Below are 11,977 nucleotides of genomic sequence, written 5' to 3' on the forward strand. Positions count from 1 at the left end.
GAAAGCATTTCTACCCTGGTATGTAACTCAATAAAAGCTCCGTCTCAGAGGGTCTGTGCCTGCCAGGTGGCAGAGATGTTGTGGACTCTTGTTCAATTTGAATAAAATAGGAGCTTTTGCTAAAAGGCTCTTGCTAGAGATGGTTTTTATATTTGAATAATGTTGCCAACAACGGAGGGAAAATAAACAGGATTGTAACGAACATGCATTGAGCACTTACCAGGGACTGGGACCACACTAAGCACTTTATTCAGATTCTCTCCTTTAGTCCCCACAGCCCTGGGAGGTAGGTGCTCTGAGGCTCTGAGATGCTACAGACAAGCTGCACTGCCAGTGAGAGAGGCACAGCATGGCTTTGAAAGACGGGCCTCTGGCTTCAGAGTGACGGGTTTTAATCACTGGGCCTATGGCCTCCTGATGGAGATGCTTAGTCTACGCTCCACCTGGCCACTGAATCCCCAAGGAGCAGAGGAAGAAGGTCTACTGCTCAGGCTCTCAAGGGCCACCTTGCTTCAATGTCTCTCCAGAGCTTCATCTGCACGACTGTGAAGCATTTTGAGTTGTTCAAATGACCTTTGAGCAACATTTGAGATGTTATTAGAGCTCCAAAAAAGTCCACAAACCTTGAGAAATATTTTGGATGTGAAGTGCCTGGTGAGCTGGTGATAGCTCAGGGCCTCATGCTCCCAGGTCTGAGCCCCTCCCAGGGCGAGGCTGTGGCCTCTGAGTGCCCCACTGCACATTTTCATTTAGATCACTTGGTGAGTGAAAATTGGGATGATACCCAGCAAACCCAACTCTGGTTTTTTCTACAAACACAAAATATTTGTTGCATGGTTTTAGCATCAACTGGATTTTCTAGCAATGCAATGACTTTGTAAATCAAGGGGAGAGGTACTTTATTTTATTCAGGTCTTTATCAAGAGTTGTTCGCCAGTTTGGACAATCATGCCACGGATGGAAAATCCCACCATTGCTGATGCACTTGATGCACCAGCAGATTGCATCTGTGTACCGTGTACATTCCTGGGGCCTTCTCTGTGTGTAAGTATGTATGTGATTACAAATGTATCCATTAGCCCTGCAAATATCAAACAAAAGTGTTAACAACTGTCAGCTGAATACTAGTATTGCTCTACTTCTCTTAAACTCAAATGGGTTCATTTAAAGGAGATACAAGGGTTTGTCCATTTCCTTTTGCCCAAGGATTTACATTTTGAAATATATGTTATTATAAGTTAATGTCTTTTTATTACACTTTATTTTTAGACTAGAGGCCCCGTGCACAAATTCATGCACGGGTGGGGTCCCTCTGGGTGGCCTGCAGGGATCAGGCCAAACCCACAGTCCAATGCCACCTTCAGCTCCTGCCTGCCGCTCCCACTCATCCCGGCCCACTGTGCCTGCCGCGGGCTCGCGCCCAATCAGTCCCAATCGGGAGAGGCTTGTGCTGTGGCAGCAGCGCTCGCCAGCCATGAGCCCTGCATCTGGTGCCCTCCCAAGGCAAGTGGCCTGCGGGATCAGGCTGAAACAAGCTCTCCGACACCCTCCGAGGGGTCCCGGATTGCAAGAGGGCACAGGCCAGCCTGAGGGACCCCACTGGTGCATGATCGGGCTGGGGAAGGGCCGCAGGAGGGCTCTAGGATGTGTACGGCCCATCTTGCTCGCTCAGTCCTGGTTGGCTGGACCCCAGTCGGAGCATCTGCCCCCTGGTGGTCAGTGTACGTCATAGCAAGTGATTGAGCAGCCTTAGCATATCATTAGCATATTATGCTTTCAATTGGTTGTTCTGCTGTTCCATCTATTTGCATATTACCCTTTTATTATATAGGATTATTTTCCTTTATTAAAGTTAACTGCAATACTGTGTTTCACGTGTGTTGGTTAGTCATATTAGCAACGACTTTCATTCCAGGCAAGAGGAAGTTCTGACATGCTTGTTATAAAAAATGGTGGTATTGGTTTTCGATGGGGTTGGCATAGTCTTTCTTTGTAACACATTCAAATTACTAGCTAATAGGTGTGTTCAATAAGGCAGCTCTCTATTCTCTCAGCAGAAAACACACATGCTTTCCATGAAAAATAAATAACCCTTTGGATAAAGCAAGAAGGCCATCTACAGTCAGCTAACGCCTACACTGAGGAGCTGCTAGCTTAATGAAGCCATCAAAGTTTTTGCGTCCTGACCTGAGCACACTAGGGCAGTCAATAGCAAGAATGTTGACTTTTAATACAAGCTGCAGCATTCTCAGAGCAAGGAGCTCTCGGAGGCCTCAGAGTGCAGCCAAACTCGTAGCTCTTGTCCTTGGAACTGTGGCGTCCGCCAGGCATTGGCGATGACAGCGCAGTAAGGACTGCTTGCTGTTTGAAAGAAGGCATCGATCTCGTTGCTTAACCCTCACACATTCCTTGTTTTCAGCCAAACAATAGCAAAAATTATTTCAGAAATTCTTAGTAACCTCATTTTTTGAGGACACTTCACCTCGGAGACTACCACTGAGTTTCTCTCTCTCACCCTCTCACAAGGAGCTGGGTGGACCTTGCTCCACTATCGGAACTTAATGGTACAATGAGGTGGATTCCAGGTCATGTTTTCAGAAGAGAAAATCTTAAAACACCTTCAGAAGTCAAATCCGTGGGCAACAGATAGAATAAAAATGAGGGGGTTGCCGAAACCAGTTTGGCTCAGTGGATAGAACGTCGGCCTGCGGACTGAAAGGTCCCAGGTTCGATTCCAGTCAAGGGCATGTACCTTGGTTGCGGGCACATCCCCAGTAGGGGGTGTGCAGGAGGCAGCTGATCGATGTTTCTCTCTCATCGATGTTTCTAACTCTCTATCCCTCTCCCCTCTCCCTTCCTCTCTGTAAAAAATCAATAAAATATATTTTTTTTAAAAAAATGAGGGGGTAAAAAAAGAGTGACAAGATTTGGTATAAGAGAAAAGACGTTTTCAGTTAAATTTGGAAAAAAAAAATGGAGAGGTTACCAAATATCAAATAGTCATTTGAAATACTCTCTGGAAGTGACCATTTCTCTGCAACACAAGTAGAGCATGTCATCTCTCCGGAGACAGATTAGATCCTGGAGGGCAGATGGCATCCAGCTCTTCTAAAGCTCTAATCATTTCTTAAAACCCTTTAAAAGAGTGACCTGCCTCAGGGGCAGCAGGGAGCTGTGCCAGGAGAAGGTTTGACACCAACACCTGACCTAGTGACCTGAAGGAACCCGGCCTGGCATCAGGGTGGCTCACTGAAGCCTAGTCAAAGAGCCAGCTTGGAGTCAGGTGAGGGTCAGAGAATTGTGTGGGGAGAGGAGGAGGGTATCAAAAAGACAGTCCCTGACCCAAGAGCCCAATAAGGAGTACCACTCCCAAGCCTCGGAGGGGCCTTGTTCAACAAGCTTTTGCTCATTGAGCTGCCAAAAATGGTGTCTGGGGAAGTGACCTGACCTCTGACCCCACCGCATGGCTACCTGATGACACTACTTGAGCTGTCATTCTTCTAATCTGCACATCTACCAGGGGTATAGAGTTTTCCCCATTGTACAGATGGGGAAACTGAGGCATAAGGAGCCCAAGTCCTTGCCTGAGGTTGCAGAGGATTTGAACCTGGCTGTCTGGCTCCTAAACATCGCATCCCCTGCCTCTCTCATACACATAGATGCAGTGGGTGGTTGAAAAGGGGTTCAGGGAGCTGAGGGGGTACAGAGTGGGAGGAGGCAGGACTGCAGGAAAGGGAAGGCGGGGTGGTGCCACTGGCCCACACCTGGGGCTGTGGGGCCTGATGTGTAGGCTTTCAAAGAAGCTGCAGGTGTTTTTACTTCAAAGCACCTGATCAGGTGTATTATTCAAGGTTAATGTTGTGATAGGGGAGATGTCATCATTGCCACCACCACTGGGACTCTGCCCCCATGGTTGCCCAGTTCAATGGTGCCCCTGAGCTAAGGAACCTTGGTCACTACCTCCTCTGTCTCCTGCCCATACAGTGCCCCTTTGCGTCCTGGCCTCCTTTTTGCCTTCTCTCCCTTTCTACATCTCCTCTACATACAATCTGAGAGGGGAGCCCACTCCCAAAACAAGGAGTGTTTACTAGCCCGGAGGCAAGGCAGGTCCCAGGTGAACTTGAGGCTGCCCTCCCAGCCCAAAGCAGGCACGGCCACTTGAAGCTTCTCCAAAGCCAGTGGGGTCGGCAGCCGGCAGCCTTTGGCATGCATGGCCCAGTGGGTCCTCCAGGAGCGTACACACCTTAGCTAGCCTCACCCTTGACAGTGACTCCTAACGTGAAATTTGTAGCGCAGAGAAATACATCTGAAAACATTAGAAGACCAAACTTCCATGAGATTTCACTCCCTCCAAAGTGAAAACTTTCAAATTCCCCCCAAAAAGTCCTGTAAGATAATCTAGGTTTTTCATAATGTAAATATTCACATCATTATGCTAAGTCAAGATTACCTCTCTTTTGGGGCCAAGCTATCCACAGAGTACTTCCATGGGTGATTGGCAAAGAAAGACCCTGTAAGCATGGCCTGGGCAACAGGTCTATCTCTACGAAGTTCTTTCTCCATATAAAGGTCATGACTTCCGGGGAGGCAGAGCAGTTATCGTGCGATTGTCAGATTTGTGTCTATCTAAGGAAATAGCATCTTTTTTTAAGATTAAGATTAATTTTAAAAATTGGACTCAATTATTTCAAATAAAAACTTGAAGAGACACACAAATGGAACAATTGGTTGTTGTTCAACTTGCAATAGGTAAGCACAGCGTTTTAGGCAGCAGTTGCCCAATTCTATTTCCTGTTGTCCTCAGAATTTCATTTCCCAACTTGTGCGTGTGCTGCGTGAATAGAGATTCAGAGGGTGCATCTTTCTACTCATGCTCCAAACATTGGGTCCTTTATACTTCAGTGATGGCATTGGCCTGTGACCTGCTAAGCTTTTGGCACGAATTTGATCTCAGAATAAAATTAACCCTGATTCCCCATCCTAGTGGAAATTGTATGGTCTTCCCTCTCCACTTTCTTAATGGTCTCTTCACTACAAAGCCTCAATTGAATGACCATGTCAGCCATCTCCAAGATTTGGAATTAAATGTTCCTAGTGTAAATCAATAGAAAGGAAATCAAAACTAAAAGGCACGGTTATTTTTGCAGATCTCTTTGTGCAAAACAACTTTGCATTGAACCTCTGGGCCACCTGGAGACCCCAGAGCAACTCTGCATTCCAGTTCCAGGTACACTAATGCAATGAAGTAACTTTTATGAGCAGACATTAATGATGAGATCTATTAAAATGGAATTATAAGTCTTGCCCATTCACCTCCAAGAGCTACTGGATAACAAAATTAGAAAATTCCAAATTCTAAGTGTTCCGTTTCAAATTGAAAGAGAGGCTTCACTTGCAATAGTCTCTGCAGCCTTTCTTTGCTTCCTGACTCACATTACCATAGAATTTCATGTTCATGTGAATTTTAAATGCACCACATTCTCAGTTAAACAGGGGGAGATATAAGAAAGCCCTACAGTCACATTTAGAACTGAGTAGAAGGTGTCTTTAAGGAGCCAGCCTTTCCTCCCTCCAAGACAACCACTCCAAGAGCTCTGGATTGTCCTCCAGCAGAGCACACCCCGTAAGGACCTTCACCCATCTTTACTCTTCCACCCTAATCCTATGCCTTCAGACATGCCAACTCGTTACTGCATTCGGGGAGCCATTTTCTAAGTTAGGTAGCTCTTCGGTATCAATGGCTGGTAAATTATTTCTATCCCTTCCAAAAGTATTTAATTTAGAAATGGTACCCTCAATGCTATAATACTTGAAGCAAAGGAACAACTCTCTAATGGTAAAAATTCAGGCACCTGAGCCAATAAGACTAGTTGTGCCTCTATGGGTTTAAGGAGCTGCGTACTGTGTCGCCATCTATGGTTGGTTCTGTGAACTGCAGATTCCCTGTTGAATTTCTGTAGTGGTCACTGGGAGTCCATAAAGGCTATAGCAAAACGACTATTCTGTTCTGAACATTTGTAAGTCGAAGGATAAACATTTTACTTCCACCCTTCCTGGTAGTTCCAAAGTACATAGGCTTTTATTTATTCTGTACTGTTTTAAAAAACATGAATTCTTACTTGCAATGAAGCATAAACTTTGTTGAGTGGGTGCTGGGGATGTGTAATTTCAGTGTGAAAGGAAGCAGTAGACTCAGGGATTCTTTCAAGGCTGTGGGTGTCCTCTTCAGGAAATCAGCAAATGAGAAAAATACTTTTCACTCAGTCATTGCAATATAATAGCCATCAGAATGAACTTCTTTGCAAAGTCGATCTTATCTGTACAACATTAGAATGACAGAAAGATCTTTGAAAAAATTTTTAACTGACAAATTTTACCTCTTTTTTGGAATCTCTGAGTCCTGGAATGCACTTACCTAAATGAAGAACAGAAAAGAGAACTTCTATGGGAAGACACGAAATAATGGAAACAAATGAAGTGGTAATTTTTAAAAGTGTGTGTATGTATATACATGTGTGCATATGTGTGTGTGTGCATATATGTGTATATACATATATATGTGTATATATAACAAATACATACATGATTGGATCAGCAGGTTTTGAAATAGAACTACTTAATTCCATTTCAAAAGTGATGTTCATTTTGTGCCCAAAGGGAGTAATTTATTTCCCAGGAATTTTAATAATTCTCCAAGGATGACTTCAGGTTAAAAAATATATTCCATGTTAAGGTAGAGGTCTTACGAAAAAAGTAAAATTTTACTGCCAGTTCACACATTCAACCAAAAATTCTATTAAGCTAATTACACATTATCCGAACAGGTGCATATATGTTCAGTCTCTTCATATCTGTACACATTTTCTAGCACTTTTGTTCAGATTTTTTTAAAACCTTGATTAATTCACTTTAGCACGAAGCTAATCCTACACCATAGGGCTAAAGTATAAAACAAGTGACATTCTCAAATGGATGACAAAAATGAGCAGACTAGAGATCATTAAGTGCTCATTAGCTGCATGTTGTCACATTAACTATGGGGTGTAGCACCAATTTTCTCTTCTTTGTCATGAGGCAACACTATCCCCTTTTTATGGAAGAAAACTCTGGGTGAGATGGTACCCACAGCATGCCCTGATTCTGCTCTGTTCATTTAGGGTTCTCTGAGTTTTATTTCCATCGCAACAATTTTACAAGTTCACCAAGAGAAGGCTATTGATAACAGCAATGAGTAACTGAAATGGTCAAGAATCAGAAAAAAAAAATTATTTTCATACCATTCAGTATACACAGCTGTTAGAGCCATGGGTGTGAGCAGAGTCGTTCTATTTCAAGTCATGATTTTAGAATCTTAAAGATGGTCATGTGGCCTAGACATTTAGGATTCCCTGTTTTAATTCTTAGTCACCCTTAGTCCCAATAAGACTAATAACTGTGAATTTATTAATTCACTCCATAAAGAATGCCAAGGTATTTAACCATCATCTGCTTTCAGCAGTGACTGGGAAAACAGCATTTAGGCGTAAGCACATGTTTTAGTCGGAGGTTGCTAAGTGTCTTTAAGTTTTCTTTGCCCTGTTTCTCTATTTATTCCCTCCAGTTTATGATGGTCTTAAAAAAAAAAAAAAGAAAGAAAGAAAAGAAAACCTGCATTTAAGCACAGCTAACAGAGGTCCTATTCCATAGCACTATGTTTTGTAAGGATTAAGTATAGATAAATGTTTCTAGCACAATTTTATATCTAACCCCTGATCATTTTTTCTCCTAATTTTCCAGTTAATACTTAATCCTATGCAGGCAACTTTTTCCCTTGAATTTTAAGGTGATTCCATCTTATATTAAAAACACCGCAATGCATTTTGTTTCTTATATTCCATTTTGCCAAAATTATTTCTTAAAGCAATATTGGAATCCTAATTTGAATTTGAGAGACTGATGTAAAATAGGACCCAAAAATATGGAATTAGTCCCAATGAACACTTCTTGAAGAGCTCACAGTTGGGCATCTAAACTGACCAGCCATAGCAGAGAGACTGGATTTTATTGCATGTAGAAATGTACAACCAATCTGATTTCCTGTAACAGAAATACTGAAACAGGATCCTCCCAAAAAACACACTCTATAAGAAGACAAAGAAGATTAATGAATGAATGAATGGATGGATGAATGAATGAATGAATGAATGAATGAATGAATGTTTTAAGGGATTTCCTTACTCAGGCAAACCTTTCCCTGTTGCTTCCTCAGAAGAGGCAGCACTTCCCTTTGGCATTTCACTTTTGTTGCTGACCCTGGAATTCCCAGTAGAGGGATCTCAGGAATGTGAAGTTATTAGAGCCCATTGAGGTCAAGGGTGGTGTTTCCAAGCATAAGTAGAAAGGGCCACTGGCGGCCACCCCATAGTGGCCTCCATGCTAGACCCAGGTCCCATTCCGCCTTTTAAAGCATCAGCATAGCAAGTCTCTGTAATTAATCTGTAAAGCACCAGAACTTTGTGATCTGACACAGTTAATCGTTCCCAGTTCCTCTATTTAAAGCTTTCTGAAGACAAAAGTAAGAAGACAATTATACAGATTGCAGAGACCAGAGAAAGAGGAGCAAGAGAAAGAGAAGCTCAGAGAGCCAACAACAATATAACATAAACAGCTCAGTAGATAATAGTGCAGCGTCCCAGCTAACAGAACGGGTTTAACACCTGAATACATTCACACGCCTGATTAAACACTGACAACATACACCATAAAGGAAGATTATAAGTTGTAATATGTCTTTGCAAGAAGCAGCATATTAACCACTGTTTGTATACTTCTCCAATTACATTCCTTTAATTCTTTCATTTAGAAAACAGTTTACATTATAATAGCCAGCATTACTTCTGTTTTTGAAACAATTGATTATATGTATATTGCCAAATTATGGGTCCCCAGGGTATTTTCATAAGCAAAAACAACTACAAACGTGCTTTGAAAAACAATCTTTAATTGGGGCATCTGGTCACCTCATCCTACTATTCCAAGGCCTCCCAGTGGGTCAAAGCATTCCATCTTTTTCTCTCAAGTTTTCTCGAAGCAGATTTGCTTTATGGACTCAGAAACCTGAAAAATATGCATCTGCTGCAGCTCCCTCCCTGGCCTCTGGGTTCTCTCCCCAGACCCCAGCCCTTCCAGGCTGTCAGATCTCACTGAAGGACCGTGAGCTGGTGACCCCACGGGTTTCTTCTGTGGCCAAAAGTGCCTCAGAATCTTCCATACCAGAACCCCAAATCCTGCCAACTGCACCTGCTCAGCATCCAGCCAGCACAGAATCTTCCGTTGGACTTAAACATGTCAGAAGTCAAGACAAAGCAGCAAAGAGCAGAGGCCCAAAGACAAAACACCTATAAGGACCTCCATGGACAGGCAAGGGCACAGCCAGGTGGAGACAGAAATAACCCCAGGGGGCTGGACACAGCCCAGCAAGCTGACACATGAGGCTGGCTATCCTCGTGGGATTATGCGGAAGCTAACACTCAGAGGGTAAATCCACAGCTAGTCAGTGGCCAAGCTAGGAAGTAAGTCAGCCTGCTGGTATGTGACTCGAGCTGACCTCTTAACCACAGCGTGCATTGCCTCTACAAAAGCTTACCCAAGCGAGACACGTGCCTCCAAATGTTTTTAAGAGAGCATGCATGAACTTCTACTTTGGCAAAATTGAAGCAGTTGTGTTTTTCCCTATACCTTTGGGTAAGCACAACAAAAAGCCCTAAGCATAACATGCAAAACACATGTGAGAAGTCTCCAGAAGGTACAGAGAAGGCAAATGGAGAAAGGACCCCAGGACCCAAGGAATAGCACGGCAGGGAGTCCCTGGTTTCTTGGTTTGCCTCATGAATTTGAACAGGGTGCTGGAGAAGCTAGCAACCTGGAAATACCCATACACCCAGATAAGAAAAGCCTGCTCTCACCAGCCAAAGAACCAGAGACCAGCAGACAATGTGTACACAGTAACAGCTCTTCTCCAGCCAAACACCACAGGAAACAATGAAGTCCTGCCCCAGCCTGCCAGCAGAAGTTGAGTGAGGAGCCTAGACTTGTGTTGTATCATCACTGGGCTATAACAATTCCCTCCAACGCACCCTTTTTGGTAGTGCTGGAGTATAAGCAGGGGAGCCTAGACTCTCTCTCCAATTGACAGGAATGTGATGGCACCAGAGTGACATCAGAGGCTGCTGAAGGGCAGTTCTAAATGAGATCCAGAATCTCATTACATACAGAGTGTCCAGGTTTCCATTGAAAACCATCCATCACACCAAGAACGAGGAAAATAGCAAATGGAACAAGAAAAGATAATCAGCAGATGCCAACATTGAAATAACACAGATGTTAGAATTATCTGATAAGGATTTTAAAGCAGTAATCATAAAAATGTTTCAACAAGCATTAACAAACATGCTTGAAACAAATGAAAAAAATATATATACCCTCAACAAAGACACAGAAAGTTTCAGCAAATAAATAGAAAATATAAAGACGAAGCAAATGGATATTTTAGAACTAAAATATTCTGTATCTGAAATATTTTTAAGACTCACAAAATGGACTCAATAGCAGAATAAATACAGAAAAGAATCAGTGAAAAAAGGCTAAAACAATAGAAATGCCTTAATGTAATTGACCATATTAGTGTGCTAATGAAGAAAGTATCACTTGATCAATACACACGTGCGTGCACTCACACATAATATAACAATTCTCCCCAAATTGATATACAGGTTTGACACAATTCCCATCAAAGTACCAGCAGTTTTTTTACATCTAGCTCTAATAGTCAGGATAGTGTAATATTGGTGAAGGCGTAACACATAGATCAATGAAACAGAAGAAAAAGAATAGAGAACCCAGAAATATCTCCACACAATTACAGCCAACTGATTTTTGACAAAAAGGCAAAAGTAATTCAGTGGAAGAAAAATAAACATTTCAGAAAATAGTGTGAGAGCAATTGTAAATATAAAAGCAAAAATAAATAAATAAATAAACTTTGAACTAAACCCCACACTTTATCAAAATCAATCATAGATTTAACTGTAAGATTATAAATTTTTAGTAGAGAGGAAAAAATCTTCAAGACCTAAGGGTTGGTGCAGAGTTAAACATTACTTCAAAAATATAATCCATTAAAAAATTCAATATATTGGACATTATAAAAAATAAAAACAATTGTTTTTTCTACCAAAGACCTTGTAAAGAAGATGAAAAGACAAGCTACAGGATAGAATAAATTTTTTACAAGTCACATATCTAACAAAGTATTTATATTTAGAATATATAAAGAACTCTCAAAATGCAACAGTAAAAAATATCTAATTGAAAAATGGACAAAAGGCATTGTTGTCTGCAGAATAATGATACCCCCAAAATGTCTTTGTCCTTAGGTCTATAATCCCAAGAACCTATGAATATTTTGAGCTATATGGCAAAGGGTAACTAATGTTGCAGATGGAATTAAGATTGCTAATTATCTGAATTTGAAATGGGAAGATTATTCTGGATTATTCATGCCTGTATTAATCAGGTTTCTCCAGAGAAACAGAGCCGTGTGTCTGTGTGTGTGTGTGTGTGTGTGTGTGTAGATAGATAGATAAATAGATAGATAGATAGATAGATAGATAGATAGATAGATAGATAGATAATTTATTTGAAAGAATTGGCTCACTTGATTAAGCATTCTGGCAAGTCCAAAATCTATAGGATAGGCTGATAGGCTGGCAGGTTGGAGACCCAGTGAAGAGCCAATGTTTCAATTCAAGTCTGAAGACCATCTGCTGGCAGAATTGCCTCTTGCTCAGGAGAAGTCAGGCCTTCAACTGATTAGATGAGGCCCTCTCACAATATGCAGAGTAAACTGTTTTATCCAAAGTCTATCAATTTAAACATAAATCTCATCAAAAACACTCTCACAGAAACATCCAAAGTAATATTTGACCATATGTCTAGG

The 11,977-nt window shown here is 41.8% G+C and overlaps 1 long non-coding RNA gene across 1 annotated transcript; it reads right to left on the reverse strand.

Moving 5' to 3' along the window:
- Positions 1-889: 889 nt before the first annotated feature.
- On the reverse strand, positions 890-11,884 carry LOC129150107 (uncharacterized). The gene is made up of 3 exons (XR_008556835.1): positions 11,696-11,884; positions 6,120-6,317; positions 890-1,081 (listed from the first exon to the last, which is right to left on the reverse strand). It is a non-coding gene; the product is annotated as an uncharacterized LOC129150107 (long non-coding RNA).
- Positions 11,885-11,977: the final 93 nt, after the last annotated feature.

Source organism: Eptesicus fuscus, chromosome 8, assembly GCF_027574615.1.
Source record: "Eptesicus fuscus isolate TK198812 chromosome 8, DD_ASM_mEF_20220401, whole genome shotgun sequence".
Lineage (NCBI taxonomy): Eukaryota > Metazoa > Chordata > Mammalia > Chiroptera > Vespertilionidae > Eptesicus > Eptesicus fuscus.